Source organism: Zea mays, chromosome 6, assembly GCF_902167145.1.
Source record: "Zea mays cultivar B73 chromosome 6, Zm-B73-REFERENCE-NAM-5.0, whole genome shotgun sequence".
Lineage (NCBI taxonomy): Eukaryota > Viridiplantae > Streptophyta > Magnoliopsida > Poales > Poaceae > Zea > Zea mays.
In genome coordinates, this window is record NC_050101.1 from 57,914,923 (window position 1) to 57,925,062 (window position 10,140).

The following is a 10,140-nucleotide window of genomic DNA, read 5'->3' on the forward strand; positions in this document are numbered from 1 at the left end:
GTGCTGTTAAATCTATCAAATACTGTTTCAGCTCTTCAAAGGCCTTCTGCTGGATTGGTCCCCATTGAAAGACTTCGGCTGACTTCAGCACTTCGAAGAATGGTAAGTTTCTCTCTGCTGATCTGGATATGAATCTATTGAGAGATGTCAACCTTCCTGTCAACCTTTGAGCCCCCTTTTTTGTAGTTGGTGGCTCCATCCGAAGTATAGCTTCAATCTTACTTGGATTAGCTTCAATTCCCTTTGTTGAAACCAAGCATCCTAGAAATTTCCCCTTCTTTACTCCGAAGACGCATTTTTCTGGATTCAACTTTAAGCCAGCTTGTCTAAAACTGACGAAGGTCTCCTGCAGATCAGCAATATGATTCTGATGTTTCGTGCTTTTTACAATGATGTCATCAACATAAGTTAGCACATTTCTGCCTATCTGAGACTGGAGAACCTTCGCAGTCATTCTGCTGAAACTTCCTCCAGCGTTTTTGAGCCCCTCAGGCATTCGAAGATAGCAATATGTGCCACTTGGAGTTATGAAGCTAGTCTTCGGCTCATCTTCCTTCTTCATCCAGATTTGATGGTAGCCTGAATAACAGTCTAACAGACTCATGAGCTCTGAAGAAGCTGCTGCATCAACTAGAGAGTCTATCCTTGGCAATGGGAATTCATCCTTCGGACAAGCCTTGTTAAGATCTGTAAAATCGATACACATTCGCCACTTGCCATTGGCCTTTTTTACCATAACAGTGTTAGCTAGCCATTCTGGGTACTTTACTTCTCTGATAACTTCTGCACTGAGGAGTCTTTTGACTTCGTTACGAGCACCTTCGGCCTTATCATCTGACATTTTCGAAGCCTCTGCTTTCTGGGTCTGAAGGATGGATCGACATTGAGCGAGTGCTCGATAACATCCCTATTAACTCCACAGAGATCATTGGCTGACCATGCAAAAACATCTTTGTTGTTGAACAAAAACCTTATCAAGGTTTTCTCTTGTTCTTCGGATAACTGAGAGCCCAACAGCACCTTCTGCTCTGCTATATCCTCACATAAGAGCATGGGCTTCGGCTGATCTGCTGAAGCTGCTTTCTCCCTTCTGAATCTGTATTGTTCACAAGCTTCAGCTCCATCTATGTTATGGATTGCTTTTGAGTCAGTCCAGTTTCCTTCGGCCCTTCTAGCAGCATCCTGACTTCCATGAATAGCGATGGATCCTTGATCCGAAGGTATCTTCATGCAAAGATAAGCAGGGTGAAGAATTGCTTCAAAAGCATTGAGGGTGCCACGACCAATAATTGCATTGTAAGGGTATTCCATGTCAACAATGTCAAACACAACTTGCTCAGTTCTAGTGTTGTTGATGAACCCGAAGGTCACTGACATGGTGATCTTGCCCAGTGCTACAATTTGTCTTCCTCCGAAGCCACAGAGAAGATGTGTAGCATCATGAATCTTATCTTCTGGCTCTTGCATTTGTCTGAAGGCCTTAGCAAATATGATATCAGCTGCACTGCCTGTGTCAACCAAGATATTATGGACCAGAAATCCTTTAATAACACAAGAGATAACCATGGCATCGTTGTGTGGGTAATCCTTGAGCTGAAGGTCCTCTTGGGAGAAGGTAATAGGAATGTGAGACCATCTTGACTTGATGAAGGGTCCTTGCACCCCAACATGCTGTACCCTTCTCTGTGCTTCCTTCTTTTGTTTCTTGTTAGCTGGCTCTGAGGACGAACCACCTGTGATCGGGAGCACCAGCTTCGGGCCCGAAGCAGCTCCAGCTTGGTCGTTGAACGAAGCCATCAGCTCGAAAAGTGGAAGTGAGTTCACCGGAGGTGGGCGCCAATGTTGGGGACTTGTTCTCAAATGCTATGAGTTAAGAACAAGACAACATAAAATGTTAAATGTAAATGTCCTTCGTCCATGAAACATTATTCCCTTGAGGATAATGGGCCTTGGACGAAGGTTGATGAGAGTATAATTACGAAGCTTAAGTCTTCGTAATAAAATTTCAATAGATATTGTAAGACGACACAAAATAAAAGGTACAAAAAGGGGTAAATAAATCATAGACGAATTATATTATATTTACTTAATATATTGAATCATTGAATACAATAATACCTCTGCCTTGGCAAAGGTTGAATTCCAGAATATGCGATTGCAATTACTAGAATGTGTGAACAGTAAAGGAATACTGTTCACTATTTATAGGCACAGGACGCAGCCTGTGAGGAATTACAAGTATGCCCCTTATAAAAGCTTACAACATTGACTCAGACCTTTATGGACTAAAAGGTCATTCTATCTTTAAGTCGGTTTGTAATGCCGAAGCTTCACGAAGAGGAACCTTCGGCCATCTTATACAAACAGCTTTAGCTGAAGACCGCTTCTTCCTATAAGACCTTCGGCGACGAAGCATAGGCCCAACAGAATCTTTTCGAGATAAGATGGGTCTATTAAGATAAGAAAGAATCTTTTAAGATCAGAGATAATCTTTTAAGATAACATGGATCTATCAAGATAAGAGAGAATCTTTTAAGATAAGATGGATCTATATAACTAGATATATTTTTAATAGAGAATATTTTGTTTTGTCTATTTTAATAATATTTTCCTTATGTCTAGGCGTATATGTAGATGCAATTATGGACATCACTCCACAATTCATCACACTCAATCAAAGATCTAAATCAAACAAATATCATAATAACAAGCACTCAAGCGTATAGTTACCTATAAAAATAGTTTTGTTTTTGTTCCTAAGAGTAGGTCTCCTATTCCTAAAGGTCACTTTAGGCACAGGATTTCAAAGTGTGAAATCCACATTTTTCTTTAGAAAGAAAAGGTAAGAATAATCAGAGTAAAGAGGAAATAGATGAGAAGAGATTAAGAAAAGTTTAGAAAAGAATTAGAGTAAGGTAAGAAGGTAATGGTTTTGTCCATTTCTATCTATGTTTCGTCCTACAGTCAACATTCCTCTGATACCACTTCTGTAACACCCGGGCTTTAAGGAACAAAGCCGGGTGCATCTCATACATGCGCCAAAGAAGACAACATATATAATAACAGAGTGTATAGAGATAAATGTCACAATATAATCAGAGTACTTATTACATAGCGGAAGTCTTACAAAATAAATGATAAATATAAAACAAACTAAGGATCATCCTTGGCGCAAGTCAACTCCTTGGTGCAAGTCAACTGGGAGACGCCACCTAGATCGAATCGAACTCCTCGTTGTGTGGCTCCTCTTGAACCACCTGTTCTTCTCCTGTGGGGGTGTCAGACATCAAGGGTGAGCTCACACATGTTCATCGGTCAACAAGTTGTGGGGAATAATGTGGCATGAACTCACCAAAGGTGGGACTTCATGTGATGTGTAAAGCTAATCAATAATGGGGGTTTAAAGCTGAGCATTGCTTTTAAAGTTGGTCAAAGTTTTATTAGCAATTACTAAATGTAAGTAAATATCAAACCATAATAAATAATAGAACAAAATTAATAATAAATCCCATGCAATGCATATGACGAATTGAATTTAAGTTCCATAATTTAATCATGCAAGAGTCCTGAGCTGCTCTTGACCGTGAGCTCGGCTAGTATACCAGTTTTACACTCTGCAGAGGTTGTACCCTGTACCCACAAGTTTACACTTTGCAGAGGTTGTACCCTGTACCCACAAGTCGTGTATCCCATGTCGCCAGGGTTTGCAAGGCCCTTAGACACTACCGAGGTGAATGGCTAGGGATCCACTACGAGGCCTTTATAAAGTTCCACTAGCTTCTGAAAACCCGCTACACTAAGAGCACTTGCAAGAATACCCCGTCTGACCGCCATCGCAGCAAAATCAACCCGAGAACCTCCTTGCATGCAACTCCTTTACTGTCCTTGCCTCTTTCGGGTAAGTTAGTCTTCCACTAGCTTTCCTAATTAGTTAGCCAAGGGCGTCCCATTCCACCCTTGTGGTGGCACGTGTTTCTCAAGTTAAGCTCCATGTTCCAATTAAAGATAATGGTCTTGACATGGACATAAATAAAATAACAACATAATTGGAACATGGATATAATGAAATGTTAACCCAAAACCATATAAAGCAATAGAAGAACTACCCAAGTGATTCAGGGATAACAAGGTAAAATGGATAAACAGACTAGGGTGACCTATTGGGTCCCATCAAAATTAAACCAATGCATTGAATAATGATAATAAAGAATATTATTAGGTAACAAAAGTGGATCAAGAGCACAACTTGCCTGGCACTTGAGATTCCAGGTACCACTTGCTCTTCAAGTGACTCGTGACCTCGCTGCTAGTCGTAGCAATACAAACAAACATGGTATAGACAAAATTAACATCACACCAAACATAAGAACATATTGTATAATAATGATCTACGCGTTGCTATGAGATCGTGGGAACGAGAACCACTAATATAAAATCAGAGTTACAATTAAGGAGTTATGACTTCATAGAGGGTTTATGTGATTAAAACATTAAACTATATTAAAAATTGGTTAGTATAATTCATATGAGAGGTTATTCTATAAATAATTATCTCAACTTTAATCTAAGTTATAAATTGACTATAGATCATATTCTAGTAGATTATAATGATAAGCAGATTGGCAAGACTAACCAACATAAGTTAAATAAGGATCTAATTATAAAAGAATGAGACATGGTACAATAAACGTTGTTATTGCATAGTAAATATTTATACGAGACTAACGCAACTTGAACAGATCAAATCAGAGTTAAAACGGGGAAGTTATGAATTTCCTAAGGTTTTATGTATTTGATATAAGATTAATTAGGAAATAAATTTTTAAGTGGCTTTCATGTCAAATGAGTGGCACTATTTGATAAACAATAATATTATAAAATTATAGGAACTAGAATAAATTAAATTGGACATAGAATGGACTTTCTGTGAATTAAATAAGTTCCTGGAATTATTTTAACACTAAAAATCATTTTCTAATTGAATTTTTGAATTTTTCCTATGATTCTGGACTGCGCGCATAAATACAGAGGAGTGCAGGGGCTCTGGTGCAAATCTTCCTAAGACACAGAGCCCAACTACGTGGACCGCGGGTTCATTTATAAAGGTCCCATGGGCTTTAATGCTATTCTGACCCGCGAAAAGGTATCCTGCAATCAGGGCCGCCCGATCAGAAACAGACGCGCCTGATTAGATCCGGGCGACCTACACATCCGCGCTCACCCCCGATCGTCCGATCAGATCCTACGATCAGGATCCAACCACCCGAACCGGTGTGCGAGATCTAATCTGAAGCATTCAAGCGCAAATCAACGGTCGAGAGCCAACTGAGCGGATGGGTACACCTATTGTAATCCACGTCGTTCCTTCATCATCCAACGGCCGAACCCCCGTCTTCCCCAAGCCGCAACCAGACGCGGTGGCGCTGCCGGGCCAATCCACTGTTGTGAGCGCGCCGGCGAACGACGGATCAACGATTTGGCGAGCTACCCCGAACACGGTGATGATCAATCGGTAGTGGAGATTACGGCGAACTCAATGGGGGCAATCTTACCGGTGGTTATGCGGTGCAGTCCCCAGGCCACGACGAAGTGTGGTTCCGTGGCAATTGTTGGTGCTGGTGAGAAATTGGGGCAGCACCAAAGGCTTCTTCCACCCGCGAGCGCCACAATGATCACCGTCGTACCCCAAGGAAGCCCACTGACCCGAGCTTGCGCCTTAAGCGAAGACGGAAAACAATTTCCATGGCGGCGGCGTCTCTTCCTCAAAATTCGCAAAGGGGGAGGATGATGGCTCGACTAGGGAATCAGAGAGGCGAGGCAAGAGGTCGCTGCGGGTTTTATGCCCCCCCCCCCCCCCGCAGGCGGAGTCCACCTCCCCAAGGACACGGCAGAATGGATGAGGATCCGGGCGAGTTTTTCGCCATTTCTGTTGAAACCAACGCCGAGGAGACGGCGCGGATGTCGCAACAGACCGAGTCGAAGACCACCCTGACCGTGGGCCCCACACGGCAGAGATTCCCCCGGGATAATCGACTTCAGGTGCGCGGAACTGGAGCTCAGCCACAGACTCAATCAACCCGCACGATCCCGAGCAGCCCGCGTGGAGTGAAGAAGACCGATCCGACAGGATGGCCCCACGATGCAGTGACACAGCGAAAAGGAGGCCGGAGGATTAAGTACTAGCGAGTGGACCCGGTCTCCCAGTGCCCCAAACGCTCGCGCGCGTAGAGGGATGTGTTATGGCCCCCACTTGTCGGCGCAGACCAGTAGCTAGGCCACGCACGCGGGGAGAAAAAACAGGAGATGGGTCGGTTTGTGACCAACGAGCCCAGTTAACCGATCTTTTCCTTTTTCTTTTTTTAATTTTTTTATTCTATTTTGTTTTCTATTTGAATTTCAAATCAACACAAGTTTCAATTTCAAACCCTTAATTTAGATACACATATAGAACTTCAGCATGATGTGCAAAAACATATTTTATATATTTATTTTATTTTAGTTCATTTAGACAAGCTTCCAATCATAGAATAGAAAATAGTTCACCTTATTAATTCTAGGGAAATAAAATTTATATTGTAGATTATATATATTAAGAAATAGTTTAATCATAATTCTTCTATATAACCTAATCCAAAGGCAATTTAGTTTATCTAAGTATCTTTAATTATATATTTTTTTAACATATTCATTTTGGGAGCAGAAACTTCCAAATTATGATTATCTTTACGGAAAGGCGTTTTGATTTAAAACCTTTGGGGAATTTTCCTTGTCTTCATGAAATTGAACTTTAGGGTCTTACAAGGGTGGTATAGAACGCCCATATCTGACTAATTAGGAAAGCTAGTGGATGACTATCTTACCCGAAAGGGGCAAGGGCAGTAGGGGAGTGGTCAGTGTAGGGAGGCCCTTGGGTTGATTTTGCTACGATGGCGGTCAGGCGAGGGATCCCTGCATTGGAGCTTTCTAGAAACTGTAGCGGGTTTTCTGAAGCTAGTGGAACTTTGTAAAGGCCTCGTAGTGTTACCCTGCCATGCTTCCTTGGTAGAGGTGTATGGAAAGTCGTTATCCCTTGGCAGATGGGTAACATGACTTGTGAGTAAAGATGTGCAACCTCTGCAGAGTGTAAAACTGGTATATCAGCTGTGCTCACGGTCATGAGCGGCTCGGACACTCACATGATTAATTTATAGAATTAAATTCAATTTGTCATTTGCATCGCATTGTGGTTTATTATCAATTTTGATCTATTATTACTCTGGTTTGGTATATACTTACACTTAGTAACTGCTAATAAAATTTGACCAACTTATTAAAAGCAATGCTCAGCTTTAACCATTATTTGTTGATCAACCTTACACTTCACATGAGCTCCCAACTTTGGTGAGTTCATGCAATTTAATCCCCACAACTTGTTGAGCTATGATCTTTTGTGAGCTCACTCTTGTGATATATAAACCCCCTACAGGTGAAGAGCAGGTGGTCCTAGAGGAGCCCAATAATGAGGAGTACGAGTTGATCTAGGTGGCGTCTCCCAGTCAGCTTGATGGCGCCAAGGAATAATACTTAGTTCGCTTTATTGTTCTCATTCATTTATGTAAGACTTCCGCTATGTAATAATGATACTTTTGACATTTATCTCTATACACGTTATCATTATATGTGGTTTTCTTCTTTGGCGCGCATATGAGACACACCCGGTTTTATCCCTTAAATCTGGGTGTGACAGAAGCCTAATTTCATGTATTGTTATCTAACTTACCGTATACTACATAATACAAGTTATTTACAATAATGTTGTGTTGTCATTAATCATCAAAACCATCTAGGGCCTAGATGCTTTCAGGATGGCCTCAAACTCTACAATCTTTTCATCAACATCACATAGCTCTTGGGCTTTCCTCTTATCTTGCCTTTGGTCTACAACTTTTGTCTGGTGAATAGATTTAGTATGATCTTAGCCTTTAGGATTGAGAGCAAAACTTGCAGCGCTAGCCCTGTCCCTGTCCCTTCATGGAGGCATGATAGTGGTGGTCACTGAGTTCAGTGGAGATCGACACCAAATGTTAGGGACCTACCAAAGTTCCTACAAAGAACCACAACATGACAACATAATTAAATTAAAGGCCCCCTTCTTTCACTTTTCAAAGGAATCAAAGGAGAGAAGAGGGAAGATAAGAAGACATGCATGAAGGTTATTGCATGGAGATGAAGTAATACATACAAAGTGTGCATTTGGTTCTCAAGGGATAATTTATCTCTTTCATTCCTTTACAACATGAAGTGGAGATAAAAATTACGAGGTAGCCTACGAGACCTTTGGAATGTAATACCTTTGTTGGGGGCATGCTTCTTCACCGAAGGTCCTCCAAGCAAAAACACCTTCGGACTGTATGATATGTGAACTGACATAGTATGAAGGCACAAGCCGAAGCTACAACCCAGAAAGCTTCGGCATAATGACGCGCCTTGAGACGATGGGCGGCACCGACTTAAAGAGGAAAAGACCGTTTAGTCCCTTATAGTTTGTGTCGCATTTGTAACTTGTCATCAAGGACATAAATGTAATTTCGACCGGGCTGCGTCCCGCGCCTATAAATAGGTGAACAGTGACCCTGTACTGTTCATGTGGACTTGTATTCACTCGCACGTCACGCCTGAATTCTTACCTTCTGTCAAGCCGAAGGTATAAATATAATTCGATATTGTTCATGCTTATTCATGATAATATAATAAAAATGTTCTGATGATGTTATATGATTATTCATGTTACTTTCCATGTTTCATATGCTTCTACTTCCTTCACGACCTTCGTATGAAGATCATTATATCCAAAAGGAGACAATGCTTCGAAAGACGAAGGTCTTTAACCATTAATATTTTGTGTTGCCTTGTTCTTAATTCATAGCATTTGAGAACAAGTCCCCAACATTGGTGCCCACCTCCGGTGAACTCACTTCCACTATTGAGCTGATGGCTTCGTTCGACAACCAAGTCGTGGCACCTTAGGCTACGAAGCTGGTACTCCAAATCACGGGCGGTTCAAGTTCAGAGCCAGCTAACAAGAAGTAGAAGATGGAAGCACAGAGAAGAGTGCAGCATGTTGGGGTGCAAGGACCCTTCGTCAGGTCCAAGTGGTCCCACATCCCAATCACCTTCTCCCAGGAGGATATTTAGCTAAAAGACTATCCTCACAATGATGCTATGGTCATATCTTGTGTCATTAAGGGATTTCTGGTCCACAATGTTCTGGTTGACACAGACAGTGCAGCAGACATTATATTTGCAAAGGCCTTCAAGCAGATGCAAGAACCAGAGGACAAGATTCATGATGCTACACACCCTCTTTGTGGCTTCGGAGGATGACAGATTGTGGCACTTGGCAAAATCATAATGTCTGTTACCTTCGGTTATGTCCACAACACAAGAACTGAGCAAGTTGTCTTTGACATTGTCGACATGGAATACCCGTACAATGCAATCATTAGTCGAGGGACACTTAATGCCTTCAAAGCAATACTTCGTCCAGCATACTTGTGCATGAAGATACCTTCGAAACAAGGGCCAATTGTCATTCATGGAAGTCAAGAAGCTGCCAGAAGGGCCGAAGGGAGTTGGACAGATTCAAAGGCAATCCACAACATAGACGGAGCCGAAGCTTGTCAAAAATATAAGCACAAAAGTGAGAAGGTCGCTTCAGCAGACCAGCCGAAGCATATGCTTCTATGTGAAGATATAGCAGATCAAAGGGTACTGCTGGGATCCCAGCTATCTGATGAGCAAGAAAAGACTCTGATAAGGTTTTTGTTCAACAACAAAGATGTCTTTGCTTGGATAGTCAATGATCTTTGTGGTGTCAACAGAGATGTCATTGAACATTCACTTAATGTGGATCCATCTTTCAGACCAAGGAAGCAAAGACTTCGGAAGATGTCTGATGATAAAGCTGAAGGTGCTCAGAACGAAGTAAAGAGGCTTCTCTGTGCTGGTGTTATCAGAGAAGTAATATAACATATCCAGAATGGCTAGCTAACACCGTTATGGTGAAGAAGGCTAATGGCAAATGGAGAATGTGTATTGATTTCACAGATCTCAACAAAGCATGCTCAAAGGATGAATTCCCATTACCAAGAATAGACTCCC